The sequence below is a fragment of the Rhinoderma darwinii genome, chromosome 7, assembly GCF_050947455.1.
Source record: "Rhinoderma darwinii isolate aRhiDar2 chromosome 7, aRhiDar2.hap1, whole genome shotgun sequence".
Taxonomy (NCBI): Eukaryota; Metazoa; Chordata; class Amphibia; order Anura; family Rhinodermatidae; genus Rhinoderma; species Rhinoderma darwinii.
The window spans coordinates 20087742-20101308 of NC_134693.1; the positions used below are offsets into that span (position 1 = coordinate 20087742).

Below are 13567 nucleotides of genomic sequence, written 5' to 3' on the forward strand. Positions count from 1 at the left end.
GAGCTGTTTTCATTGGAGTCTATGAGAAAACAGCTCCAAAAACGTCCAAAGAAGTGTCCTGCACTTCTTTTGACGAGTCTGTATTTTTACGCGTCGTCGTTTGACAGCTGTCAAACGACGACGCGTAAATAACAGGTCGTCTGAACAGTACGTCGGCAAACCCATTCAAATGAATGGGCAGATGTTTGCCGACGTATTGTAGCCCTATTTTCAGACGTAAAACGAGGCAAAATACGCCTTGTATACGTCTGAAATTTGGCCGTGTGAACATACCCTAATGCCTCCATAGATGTGACACAGTATAATGCCCCATAGCTGCGACACAGTATAATGCCCCATAGATGTGACACAGTATAATGCCCCATAGATGTGACACAGTATAATGCCCCATAGCTGTGACACAGTATAATGCCCCATAGATGTGACACAGTATGATGCCCCATAGATGTGACACAGTATAATGCCCCATAGATGTGAGTGACACAGTATAATGCCCCATAGATGTGAGTGACACAGTATAATGCCCCATAGATGTGACACAGTATAATGCCCCATAGATGTGCGTGACACAGTATAATGCCCCATAGATGTGAGTGACACAGTATAATGCCCCATAGATGAGACACAGTATAATGCCCCATAGATGTGAGTGACACAGTATAATGCCCCATAGATGTGAGTGACACAGTATAATGCCCCATAGATGTGAGTGACACAGTATAATGCCCCATAGATGTGAGTGACACAGTATAATGCCCCATAGATGTGAGTGACACAGTATAATGCCCCATAGATGTGAGTGACACAGTATAATGCCCCATAGATGTGAGTGACACAGTATAATGCCCCATAGATGAGAGTGACACAGTATAATGCCCCATAGATGTGACACAGTATAATGCCCCATAGCTGCGACACAGTATAATGCCCCATAGATGTGACACAGTATAATGCCCCATAGATGTGACACAGTATAATGCCCCATAGCTGCGACACAGTATAATGCCCCATAGCTGCTACACAGTATAATGCCCCCACAGCTGCAACACAGTATAATGCCCCATAGCTGCTACACAGTATAATGCCTCCATAGATGTGACACAGTATAATGCCCTATAGCTGCGACACAGTATAATGCTCCATAGATGTGACACAGTATAATGCCCCATAGCTGTGACACAGTATAATGCCCCATAGATGTGACACAGTATGATGCCCCATAGATGTGACACAGTATAATGCCCCATAGATGTGAGTGACACAGTATAATGCCCCATAGATGTGAGTGACACAGTATAATGCCCCATAGATGTGAGTGACACAGTATAATGCCCCATAGATGTGACACAGTATAATGCCCCATAGATGTGAGTGACACAGTATAATGCCCCATAGATGTGAGTGACACAGTATAATGCCCCATAGATGTGAGTGACACAGTATAATGCCCCATAGATGTGAGTGACACAGTATAATGCCCCATAGATGTGAGTGACACAGTATAATGCCCCATAGATGTGAGTGACACAGTATAATGCCCCATAGATGTGAGTGACACAGTATAATGCCCCATAGATGTGAGTGACACAGTATAATGCCCCATAGATGTGAGTGACACAGTATAATGCCCCATAGATGTGAGTGACACAGTATAATGCCCCATAGATGTGAGTGACACAGTATAATGCCCCATAGATGTGAGTGACACAGTATAATGCCCCATAGATGTGACACAGTATAATGCCCCATATGTACGTACCTAATAAATAAAAAAATCATAATTACTTACCTATCCCGGTTCCCACGACGGTGGGGGATGCTTCTCTTCCTCTGCACTGTCCCGTGAGTGACTCCGTGCAGACAGGCGCGATGACGTCACTACATCGCGCCTGCCTGCACCGAGCCGCTCACAGCAGAGTGAATGCTGGAGCGAGGCTCCAGCATTCAACCCAACTGAATCTGCGTCCTGCGGACGCAGATTCAGTTGGAAATGGGCAGCGCGGCAGCGCGGCAGCGCGGCAGCGCGGCAGCGCGGTAGCGCGGTAGCGCTGCATCGTTTTTTTAAGATTGTGTGCGGGGGCGATGGGCCCCCTGGCAGCCTCGGGCCCCGGGCGGCCGCCCGAAACGCCCATATTATAATCCGCCATTGCCTCAGAGACAGGGACCCCTCTTAATTCTTATGCTCACCTAGGACGTATGGACAGAGTTTGTCTTCATGTGAAAACTCCTTTAATCTGATTGGTTGCAATGGAGAATAAGACCACCATTTGTCTGTAGACAATAAAGCATTTTGCACGGAGAGTGCCCTGCCCCGTAGTATGGCACCGTATTATGGAGATATTCCTTTTTATAAAGCAATACCTTCATAATATGGCTTCTGATCAAACATACCACATATTTTTTCTTTTGGACTCTGTATAATATCGAAGGGAATATGGGGGAACAGTATGGCTCTGGACTAAGGGTGCTGTATTATGGTTTCATACTCAGAGTTTCATGTGGACATATAGTTTAGGATACTGTATTAACACACTGTGGATTGTTGTAATATAAATTATTTGTTTTTTCAAGTATTACACTTCTAGGCTGCGATAGCTGACTAACTGCACTGTAAAATCTAACAAAAACAGCCACGTCGAAGTGTGAGAGTGGAAGAAGAAGTTGGGCATTTATATGAAGCCTATTGGTGACCTTGTGACTAAATGACAGCTCCATGGCAGCTAAAAATGGCTGCTGTAATGTAGCTACTTCCTGGGTCCAGATACAAGAGAAGAAAATGTCAAGATCATAGCCGGGTAAAATAGTTACATAGTTTGTACGGTTGAAAAAAGACACATGTCTATCAAGTTCAACCAAGGGATGGGAAAGGGGAAGTAAAAAATTTCTACACATAGGAGCTAATATTTTTTGTTCTAGGAAATTATCTAAGCCTTTTCTAAAGCCATCTACTGTCCCTGCTGTGACGGCTCCTGCAGTGACTATTCAATAAATTTACCATTCTCACAGTAAAGAAGGCAGTGATAGACCAAGAATAATATTCAGCTCAGCTAAGGTTGGATTGTTGGGGGAGATTTTTCTAAACATGTCACTGGTATTTTACATAAAATTCAATTGGTTACACAAAAATTCAATTTATTTAAAAATGGCAATTTCTTTTACAGGAATGTAGAATTCACTTGAGTCTGCGAGAACATGAAAAAGTGTTTTTGATGTTGCTGTCATAGTAATAATATACTATTCTTCTGATCATACAAGTGTTCAGTTGATATCAATAGGAGACAGAAGCAAATGTATTATGATATTATATCCAAGTGTTACCATTGCCAATAAAACATCATCACAGCAGGTTGGCTTGCTTGATTTTAAAGAACAGTGCACTATTCAATGTATACTTGGATGATACCTGAAATGAAATGCATATGGTTTTTTCATTAGGGTATATTCTCTGTTATATTTATAATAATTGGTATTTTCCAAGTGTTTGTATTGCAGTTTAAATGAAGCTTAAAGGTTTAGAAAAAAGGATCTACTTTTTTTTAGGAACAGCGCCACTCTTGGCCATAGGTTATATCGGGTAATGCAGCTCACCCTCAGTCAAGTTAATGGGCCTGAGCTGCAATACTAGACAAAGACCATGTAAGTGGCGCTGTTTTTGGAGAAAAAAAAATAGACTGTTTGTTCTAATCTCAGAAAAAAATATGTGATCCTTTTAAGTAAAAAGTAAAAAAAAAAAAGGAGCTTATTCTGTGTATTGACTTCGAAGGTGCTGTTGGAGGTAGTATTATAATTAAAGGGTAACTAAACTTTTAAGAAACTTTTGACATTTCATAGTGACATGTCAGAAGTTTTGATTGTGCGGGTCTGAACAATGAGACCCCCACCGATCGCTAAAATGAAGCGGCAGAAACACTCGGGTAAGCGCTGTGCCGCTTTGTTTCTGAACGGCTTTCCTCAGAAAGCCAAGCGGGCAGTGTATGGACTCTTAGACTTTCTACTGAGCCCGTACACCTGAGCACTTCGGCTGCTGTGTTTTAGAGATCGGTAGGTGTCTCATTGCTCAGACCCCCACCGATCAAAACTTCTAACATGTCACTAATACATGTCAAAAGTTTTTTAAAAGTTTAGTTACCCTTTAATTATAATACTACATCCAACAGCACCTTCAAAGTCAATACACACAATAAACTCCTAAGACCAAAAGGTACAACAGCATCACATATTTTCCATATAAAATTAAAATGAAGGGAACAATGTTCGCTGCGAATTATAGCATAGAACAAATATGATGTAGGCAGCTACAGTATAACAATAACAAAGTAACGGGTTTAATAGAGTACAATGAAAACAAGACACTCATGGTATAAAGATGAATACAATAATTCCTTGTCAGAGGAGAACATCAGAGGACTAGACAGGGATTTCTAAATAACCATGTCAAGGATTGGCAATTGTATTTAGGGTATATTCTAATTGGAGATAATCGTGAGGTAATGCCAATCACCACTAGGAAGGCAAAGCCAAATTTTCAGGTGGGATCGGCCACACCTGCAACCCTACTGATTTGTAAATCGTGGAAGCCATTGAGCAATAAAATAGGGCAACAAAGAGGGCAACAAAGGTGACCAACAAAGTCCAGGTAAAATGCCTGACGGACAAATGGGGATCAATTGCATTTATCCCCCAGGGATCTCCTTGTAGGTGAGGGGCCCGTCGTTCTGAGGTACAGGACTGAAGAGGTCACTAGGTGATGGACTAAGGGTGCAGTAGTAAAATGTCTAAACCAGACCCTGTATCTTCTGAAGGACATTTTTACACGGCAGTATTTAGGTCAGCATTTTGTATCAGTATTGTAAGCCAAAACACAGAGGAGGTGCAAATCCTTCCATTATACTTTTTCCCTGTGGAGGGTCCACTCCTGGTTTAGCTTCCAAATATTGATGCAAAATACTGACCAGAATACTGCCGCGTAAAAGAGACCGAAGTCCCAAAGTTGCAAGGAAAGTGGGTAACTCCCAAGGATGGTGGAGGAGACTCCGGAAGCGCAGAGCTGTTTTATAGTCCAGGGCGACCTGGGGATAATTGGGTGTCTTTGCATGTGAGCGCGCTGACCCTTTAAAGCCAGGATCGAGCGTGCGCACCCTAGAGGACACTACAGAGCAGACGTAGGAAGTTGAGGTACGGTGGCGGTCCGCGACCGCGGTCATTACAGTTAATAGTGCGCGAGAGCATCTCACCAACTGAAGTATTTGTTGAAGTGTCTCCAGGGGAGGTCTTCGCATGGAGAAGAGCTGGTCTCTCTTGGGTTGAGGCTGCTGATGTTCCATCGGGGCAGGTGCTGATGACGTCAGCGATGCCTGCCCACGGTTCTGTTCTAAAGATGAAGTACAAAGGGTATAGGTATTAAAAAAATGCTTGATGCCCCCTGAAGAGTGTTGAGGCGGTCAAGAAGATTTAGTTTGAACTTTTCTGGAATTGCTCATAGGTACAAGGTAGAAAATTAGCAAAATAACCGAAAACACACTCTTACAAGATGCGACTATTTCACAGCGCACCAAGCCATGCACTCCTCCTTTAAATTTCCTAAAATTAGAACTGATGGAGAAAGTGAAGGCAAAATCTGTTTATGATATTTGTGAATGTGTCGCCTCTACTGTAAATGATAGTATTAATACACGCCACAGCTGCTGCAGTACCTCTTTTTGAAGAGCAAAGAGGAGCTTTCTGTCCATCGCTGATTAATTTCACGTGCCCTCTTCCTTTTCTGTAAAAAGATCTGCAGCAGCTGAGGTATGTATATTATAAAGTTCTGCAGCTGCTGGAAAATGTCTTAAAAAGAAAGCGAGCACTATGGTCAACTGTTGGTTAACACAGGAAGGAACTTCATGTAAAAATGTGATGTGTGACGGACGTCTTCTGCAGGAAGAGATAAGCAGCGCCTTTGTAGCGACACTTATTTCTGTATAATCCTCATGTGCTGATCTCAGAATGTCGCCTTAAACGTGTAATATAAAGGTTATTTCTACAATATAAAAGTGAAGAATACCTTTGTATAATGAACGGGGTGGTTCCATGTTATAAAATTATATCATTCTGCATTTAGCGTGACAGATTAGTGCACCTCAATATTCATCATTCCTAGTACTGCTGTTCGGGCAGAAGTCTCTTTGGTGTCCCCACTTTTATGGGTCCATGTGTGTTTGCAACTTCTACGCCCCCAATATTTACACCGTGCTGTCCCTTTTGTCATAAATGAAGTCCTGGTGTGCAGCATAGGACACATCTTTCAAAATATGTTCCCCCACTCAGATAAAATGTACATCGAAGAAGGGTTAAAAAAATATATTTTTTTGTTAGATACATAAAAAGCCTTAAACTGTTCTGAAGACGTCCATGCAGTAATAATCACCAGTAGGCAAATAAGCAGTCGGTATTGTGATTTTTAGAAACATTGCCGGTCCTGCACCCTTGATCTGGCTCGTCTTCACACAAGACCACAGGGAAGGATTATTTAGGCATTCACACACGCATTTTGGTTCGTAGGTGGCCCCTCTCTGACTATCTCGATGACCCCTTTGAGGCTGCAGTGATGGAGATGTTCCAAGTGGTCTTTGTTCATAAATTTGGCACAGATGACACCACTGAAAGGGCTTTATGAAGCAAGAGTACGGCCCACACGAAATGGTTGTTTTTTTTGGATTAATGCATGATTTTAACATTTGTAAAATGCATTTGAAATCTGTAAATGTTAAATAATTTATATCTGGCACTCTGTGAACCATCAAGCTGTGCCGTGCACTTAAAGTGATGATGTGGAGTTAGTAATATGTATTGAAAGTGTTATGTTTCCCTGGCAAGGAAGAATTTCCCTAAAGTGTTCTTAAAATATACTCCCCTGGATTTAAAGATCATTCTGCATATGATGTTTGCTAAGGTTTTGTTACTAGGATATCCATCCATCCATGAGTCTCTAAATTTAAGATATTTTAATTTTTTTCTCCCCCAAAAAATTTGGCATTTTTTTACAAAAAATTTTGGTGGGTGTTTGCGTAAGCTGATTAAAAACCCCATGGGCACTGTCATTGCTGACAATAGGGTTTACATAGGATACAAACAGGAAAATGGGAGTCTAAAACTGCTTTCAGGTATCAACACAGTCAGGCATAGGACAGTGCAGTACTTGGGAAAAGAGGAGCGATGGGTCGCGGAGAGGTAAATATAATTTTAGCACTATGTTCATCATGCTAAATACGATGCAAAATGGACCTACCATCACGGGGACTAGAGTTCAGCTTAATATTTCAGTTTCTACCTCTAACAAATGGCATCGGTTGTGTACCGTTTTACAGTTCGCCAAATGCAGCAAAGCCCTGGCCTGTGGCTTCCCAGATTTTGGCTAAGCTACAACTTCCAGCATGCCTTGACAGACTTCTGAAACAGCTGGCGTACCACAGGTTGGAAATCTCGCAGTAAAGTAATACCATGTTTATTAAACCTCACGTGTGTAAGATACAAATGTGTTCGTCCCCTATGACCTTTGCTTGAATTTGGTTAAAGACTCCCATTTCTCATGAAACCATTTCAATACAATATCGCGACATGCTAGAAAAACTCTTGGCGGGCTGCAATTCACATCACAACTACTGGATGGCCATACATAGACAGATATGCAACAGACATCTAGCGACAGAATATCGCGAAAATCATATTGTTTTTTTCAAAGCCTGCCTCTTGCACCACACATCACATGATATGTTGAGACAAGAAAGGTAAGGAAGGACACATCTGTAGTCTGTTTGTAGGTCAGTATACCTAATATAGAGTAGAAGAGAAACTGTTCTTCCATCTATACATTAATGCATGTTCCTGGACATAACCAATGGCAACCTGTATAAAAACGTCCCTAGTTTATACTGACGGTTGTATTCGGAAAACTGGAAAAATGTATAATAGAAATAAGGTCTATAGAAAAAGTTACTTGTTTTCTCATTTTATCAAAGCAACTGTACAAACAGGCATAAAGATCTACGTATATTAGCTGAAATTCAATGTCAGCACGGTGAATGGAGCGGGTGGGCACAGCTTGTGATGTCACCCACAATCATCGGCTTGCTCTTTCCATTCCACAAAACCTCCCATAATTGGGGTACATTTGCATAAGCCCCCACTTCCATTGACGCCCATTTCACAGGACAATCCAATATACACCGGAACGGTTGGGAGGTGTGTATATTATACTGTATGGGGAAGCCAGAATGACTGTTCAGTATAGGAATTGGAGAGTAGCTATTAAGTGGTATTCTAGGATCTTACATTAATGGGCTATCTTTAGGAAAGTCTTTCGATGGGTAATCGGTGGGGGCGCCGGCCTTGGTACCCCTAGTGATAAGCAGAACCACAAGTACCACAACCTCTTTACTGCTATACCAACATAGCGACACATGTATCCATGCCACTTAGTCTGGCACTGCAGCTGAGCCCTGTTCACTTGAATGGGCTGACCTGCAGTACCTGACACAGCCACACATATAAGGACGGCGTTATGTCAGGGACTGTAGTGAAGGAGGTTAGCACCACTGCCTCCTCATTCTGCTTATCATCATCATCCTAAGGACAGTCAACAAAACGTAAAAAAAAAGCTTTAAGGAAACTGAGTTATATCAGAATTGGTCCCATTGGTAAAGTCACAGATTTTTTTTGTCAAATAAAAGCGGAGTGTATTCTACAAAATTGCATGTCTCTGTTTTTGAACAGTGAGTCAGTTTTATATCATAATTACTAATTTTTTTCCACTTAACACCATTGACATTAGAGGTCTAAAGACGACCTTAGTTATTACGAGAAGGCACGGAGAGAACCTATTTGCTGAACGCTTTGTTCTTTGACACTACATAGAGAGTGATGCCTCCTTCTAGCCGCAGATTTGAACTTGAAATGTCAGAAGGAACTGCTCTATACTAATCTTCCCTGAAAAATGTGTAAATGTACAGATACGTATAATAGAAGCGGCAGATTAGGTTTATTTCCCTACTTTGTCAAAGATGGATAGTTCTATTGAATATGTCTAAACTCAGCAATTATATTAGCAGTTTAATAATGAAAAAGAAAATTGGCTTACACTTATTCTTTTTTTATTTGTTCAATATCTGATTCAGACTTATTCCACTTGTCAAATTATATCATGGAGCGAAATTGAAAGAAATCATTTTCAAGGTTCCCTCTTAAGACATAACCCTTAAAGTAATAGCGTCATTTATAAATGATCTACAAAACTTCAGTGCGTTGCATGTATAATCACAATTTCTATGGCCCCAGCCATGGTAGAATATTCTATACCCTTTAACGGTCTTCTTTTGTTTCATTTTCAAGGATTTCGGCTTCGTAATAGGCATCCAGCTATAGAAATAATAAGAATGATACATTGGGTATGCATGAAGCATTCTAGCAATGTAGGGTCAGAGAGAGTGGAGAGGATTTCAGCCACCTAAAAGGAGCAACGCAGAGATATCTCTCGGATAAATTGCATCCAGTTCGAAATATCAGCCACAATAAAATTTCATTGTTACCGCGTTACATGCTGTTCATATTTGCATATTAGTTTCGGATAGTTAGAATCTAATTGCCTAACAAATTGCAGAATGTTCATTTTGTGTTGGAAAACAAAGGAAACGTAAGAGATTGGACACGACTTGCTAGCAAGTGTTATACTACAAGCCGAAATAATTGAGCCGTAGAGAGCTGGTCTGAACACAGCTTCACTAAAGGGGTTGTCTTCTATTAGGGAGTTAATAGAAGAGGTCCACATTCCAGGACCTTTTAGCCAGAATGAAGAGACTGTCTTTAACACTGCATTACATGTACAGCCTATTGATTTCAATGGGAATGGTGTAATGCTTCATTTCACCTGTGGTGGCACTGCAGGGAAATAGAACACTTTGTTTTAGGTTCCTCTACAGATTAGAGCTGATCGCTGGGGTTCCAGCAGCAGGACACCTTGTGGTCAGCTAATCATCAGGGGAACCTTCTAATAAAGATTGATTGTCCAAAGCAAACAACCCTTTAACCAGATAAGATCTTAAAGGGATTGTATGATATTAAAAAAAGATTTTATCCAGAACCAAGACCATTCTAATCCATGGGTTGTTTCTAGTATTGCAGCTCAGACCTTTCCAATCTTATACAACCCTTTTTAACCCCTTGATGAATGTTAGCTGTAAACAAAGGGGAAACCTGGCAACATGTGCTAAGTTTCCCTGCAGCACCACCACAGGGGAAATGAGGCTTTGCATGGTGCCTATTGAAAACGGGCTTTACATGTAAGACTTTGATGTGCAAAGTCCTCCAGAGAGAAAGATGCTCTCTGTAGCCACTCGCTGCTCTGCCTAGCATATAAGAATACGAAATGGGGAAGTCCCCCCCCCCTTCCTCTATTAACTACTTGAGAATTGGTTTACTAAACCAGAGAACCCCTCTAGGAGTTAGAAACAGATAGGCAGTGTTATGTTCTTTCTGAACCAATTAGATGGTTATAAATTTCATGTCACTTTACTTTTTATTATTGCTTTACACAAAATAAAAATAATTATAATTTTGGTTAACAAAAACATCTAATATAGCGTTAGGTAAGAATTTTATTTTTTTATGCACTTTTTCGTGAAAACAGCAATTATTGATATGAATTCTGGAAGTTGAGAAATTCATTTGCATGTTTACTGTAAAAGTCTATTTAATTGATTACACCACAAAACCATGAGGTCCCCCGCAGCAATAGTTCTGCCTCTCACTTCTACTCACACCGAGCCCATATGGCTCATTTCTTAAATGGCAATTCATTACAAATCTAAGGTTTAATAAGAAAAAAAAAAGCTAGAAAAATAACTGATTTCTTTCCAAGTTGTTCTTAGCCATGAATTTACTGTATGTTAATCTAAATTTACAGGCTTAAGAACATGTATGTCATATATGTCACACAGATGTTTACATGTTGCCTATAATGCACTAAAATACATTCTACTTATTTGTTTTGGATCCAATGGAATAAAAAAAAAACATAAAAATATCACTCTTGGTTTTTGTTTTTATCTCGGGGCATACATACCAACATTTGCATCTCAAATTCTGTAACATTTGCAAGCCCTGTCCCCAATCCTCCCGTGAAATACCTACAAGCCGGCCAGCAAATTTGCATAGCCCAGCCCCTTTTGAGTTCCAGTTTTGGGATAGTCCTGCTATAAATGTAACTGCTGGCAAGTATGCCAGGACTGTGACTAAGCAGGCATTAATCTATTTTTACAAAAAATCTCAATTACTTCGGTAGAGATGTAGAGGTAACTTAACTGTAATGAAGCTAGAATTAGTGCCCAACCTTTTTTCGGTCTTTTGTAACCCCTCTGCCTATATGCATATCTTCTCTCTCCATGTTTCCATGTATAATGCTATTGCTGATTCAATCAGTTGCCGTAGTGGGGCTGCTCCCCCTCCCCTCTCACAGCATGCAGTCTCACAGTCACAGAGAAAAACTGCAGCTGCACCGCCTCCTACCCGTCAAGTAAATTTTTGCTCTTTTTTTTTTTTTTTTTTGGGGGGTGTAAAAGTATATCCTATCTATCTATCTATCTATCTATCTATCTATCTATCTATCTATCTATCTATCTATCTATCTATCTATCTATCTATCTATCCATCTATCCATCCATCCATCCATCCATCCATCCATCCATCCATCCATCCATCCATCTATCTATCTATCTATCTATCTATCTATCTATCTATCTATCTATCTATCTATCTATCTATCGATAGATTAGGACATTAGGGCCACTCACCAATCAGGACTGTAGTATGTAATCCATAGTAATACACTATCATGTAACCATGCTTTTGTTAATTGCACAGTGTTCCTGTTGACTGTAAGTGAATCGTTGCTATCCAGCAACATGATACACAAGTCACTGCACAGACACCGGAAGTAGTACGTTTCGTAGCTACTATTCTTGTATGAAAAACTGAACTTCATACTTTCAAAAAATAGGAAAATTCGGCTGTAAGGCTGGGTTTACACGACCATGTTACGTCCGTAAAGGACGGAACGTATTTCGGCCGAAAATCCCGGACCGAACACAGTGCAGGGAGCCGGGCTCCTAGCATCATAGTTATGTACGACGCTAGGAGTCCCTGCCTCGCTGCAGGACAACTGTCCCGTACTGTAATCATGTTTTCAGTACGGGACAGTAGTTCCACGGAGAGGCAGGGACTCCTAGCGTCGTACATAACTATGATGCTAGGAGCCCGGCTCCCTGCACTGTGTTCGGTCCGGGACTTGCGGCCGAAATACGTTCCGTCCATTACGGACTGAACATGATCATGTGAATCCAGCCTAAGGGAGAGTATAATCATCCTTATGTATATTATAACAGTTTATCCATAGAAAAAGAAGAAACTTAAGAAACAAAGAAGATACCATTCTGAGCTTGCATGCACAGATTACATGTTCGTTGCATATATTTACAACCAATTGTCCCACACGTGGACTCGGGATTCCCGATTCACCGTTACGTGACTCGTGGTACCCGAAGTCAGGACCCGTATGTTAACCTGTCAGATTTTCATGTGTCAGGTCCACTTATACAGTATCCAATACAGCGTGTATCGGGACAGGGAGTCCATTTATAAAGCAATTAAACTAGACTGTAGCTTTAACTTGTGTTAAACTGGCATTTAAGTCAATATTTTTCTTCTATTTTCTAAAGAACATACCGAATTAGAAAATAATTATAGATAATAAAAAGAGAATCCCTGACAGTCTAATTCAGCCATAGTATACAGGAACTATATATTATATATAAACCACATTTACGTGGTATATAGAAATATCCATCCTTGGTAAGTGATCCCGAGTTCCGGCTATTCTCTCTATAAACAGAAAAGAACAGTAAGTTAAAAATCTTCAAAGATAAATGTTATAGTCACATGAATGATATATCACTGAGGAGGACAATGCAAGAACACCAAGCCGAGCAGGAGGCGAAGCGCTGTCTCTTAGTGATCCCAGCCACATTAAATTCTACATTAAGACCTTTGGGTTTCAATGAATCCAACAGGAAAATCCATTTAAATTCACATTTGTGTAAAAGTGCATGTCTAGTCCCACTTTGGGGGCCAGAGATATGATCCAATAACATAAACTCAGGTCCCTCTCAGTGTGTCCTGCATCAGTAAAATGCTTAGCTACTGGTAGATCACGCTTTTTCTTGAGTATAGAGTACGTGTGGTTGTTAAAATGAGTCTTGATGTCACAAGTGGTTTCTCCCACGTTTATTTGCCATACCGGAGTGCTGCGGGATTTCTTTCTATAAACATTTACAATCCTTGGATCAGGATTACCTGCCGGGCACCCATACCCATTTTGGAATTTATCTTTGAGTGCTGCTTTTTTCTATCTATCTATCTATCTATCTATCTATCTATCTATCTATCTATCTATCTATCTATCTATCTATCTATCTATCTATCTATCTATCTATCTATCTATCTCATATCTATCTATCATCTATCTATCTATCTATCTATC

The 13567-nt window shown here is 40.6% G+C and overlaps 1 protein-coding gene across 1 annotated transcript in view; it reads left to right on the forward strand.

Annotated features, from left to right (window-relative positions):
- DCST2 (DC-STAMP domain containing 2) overlaps window positions 1-13567 on the forward strand; it is a 787084-nt gene that overhangs the window by 21660 nt on the left and 751857 nt on the right. The window lies entirely within an intron of this gene.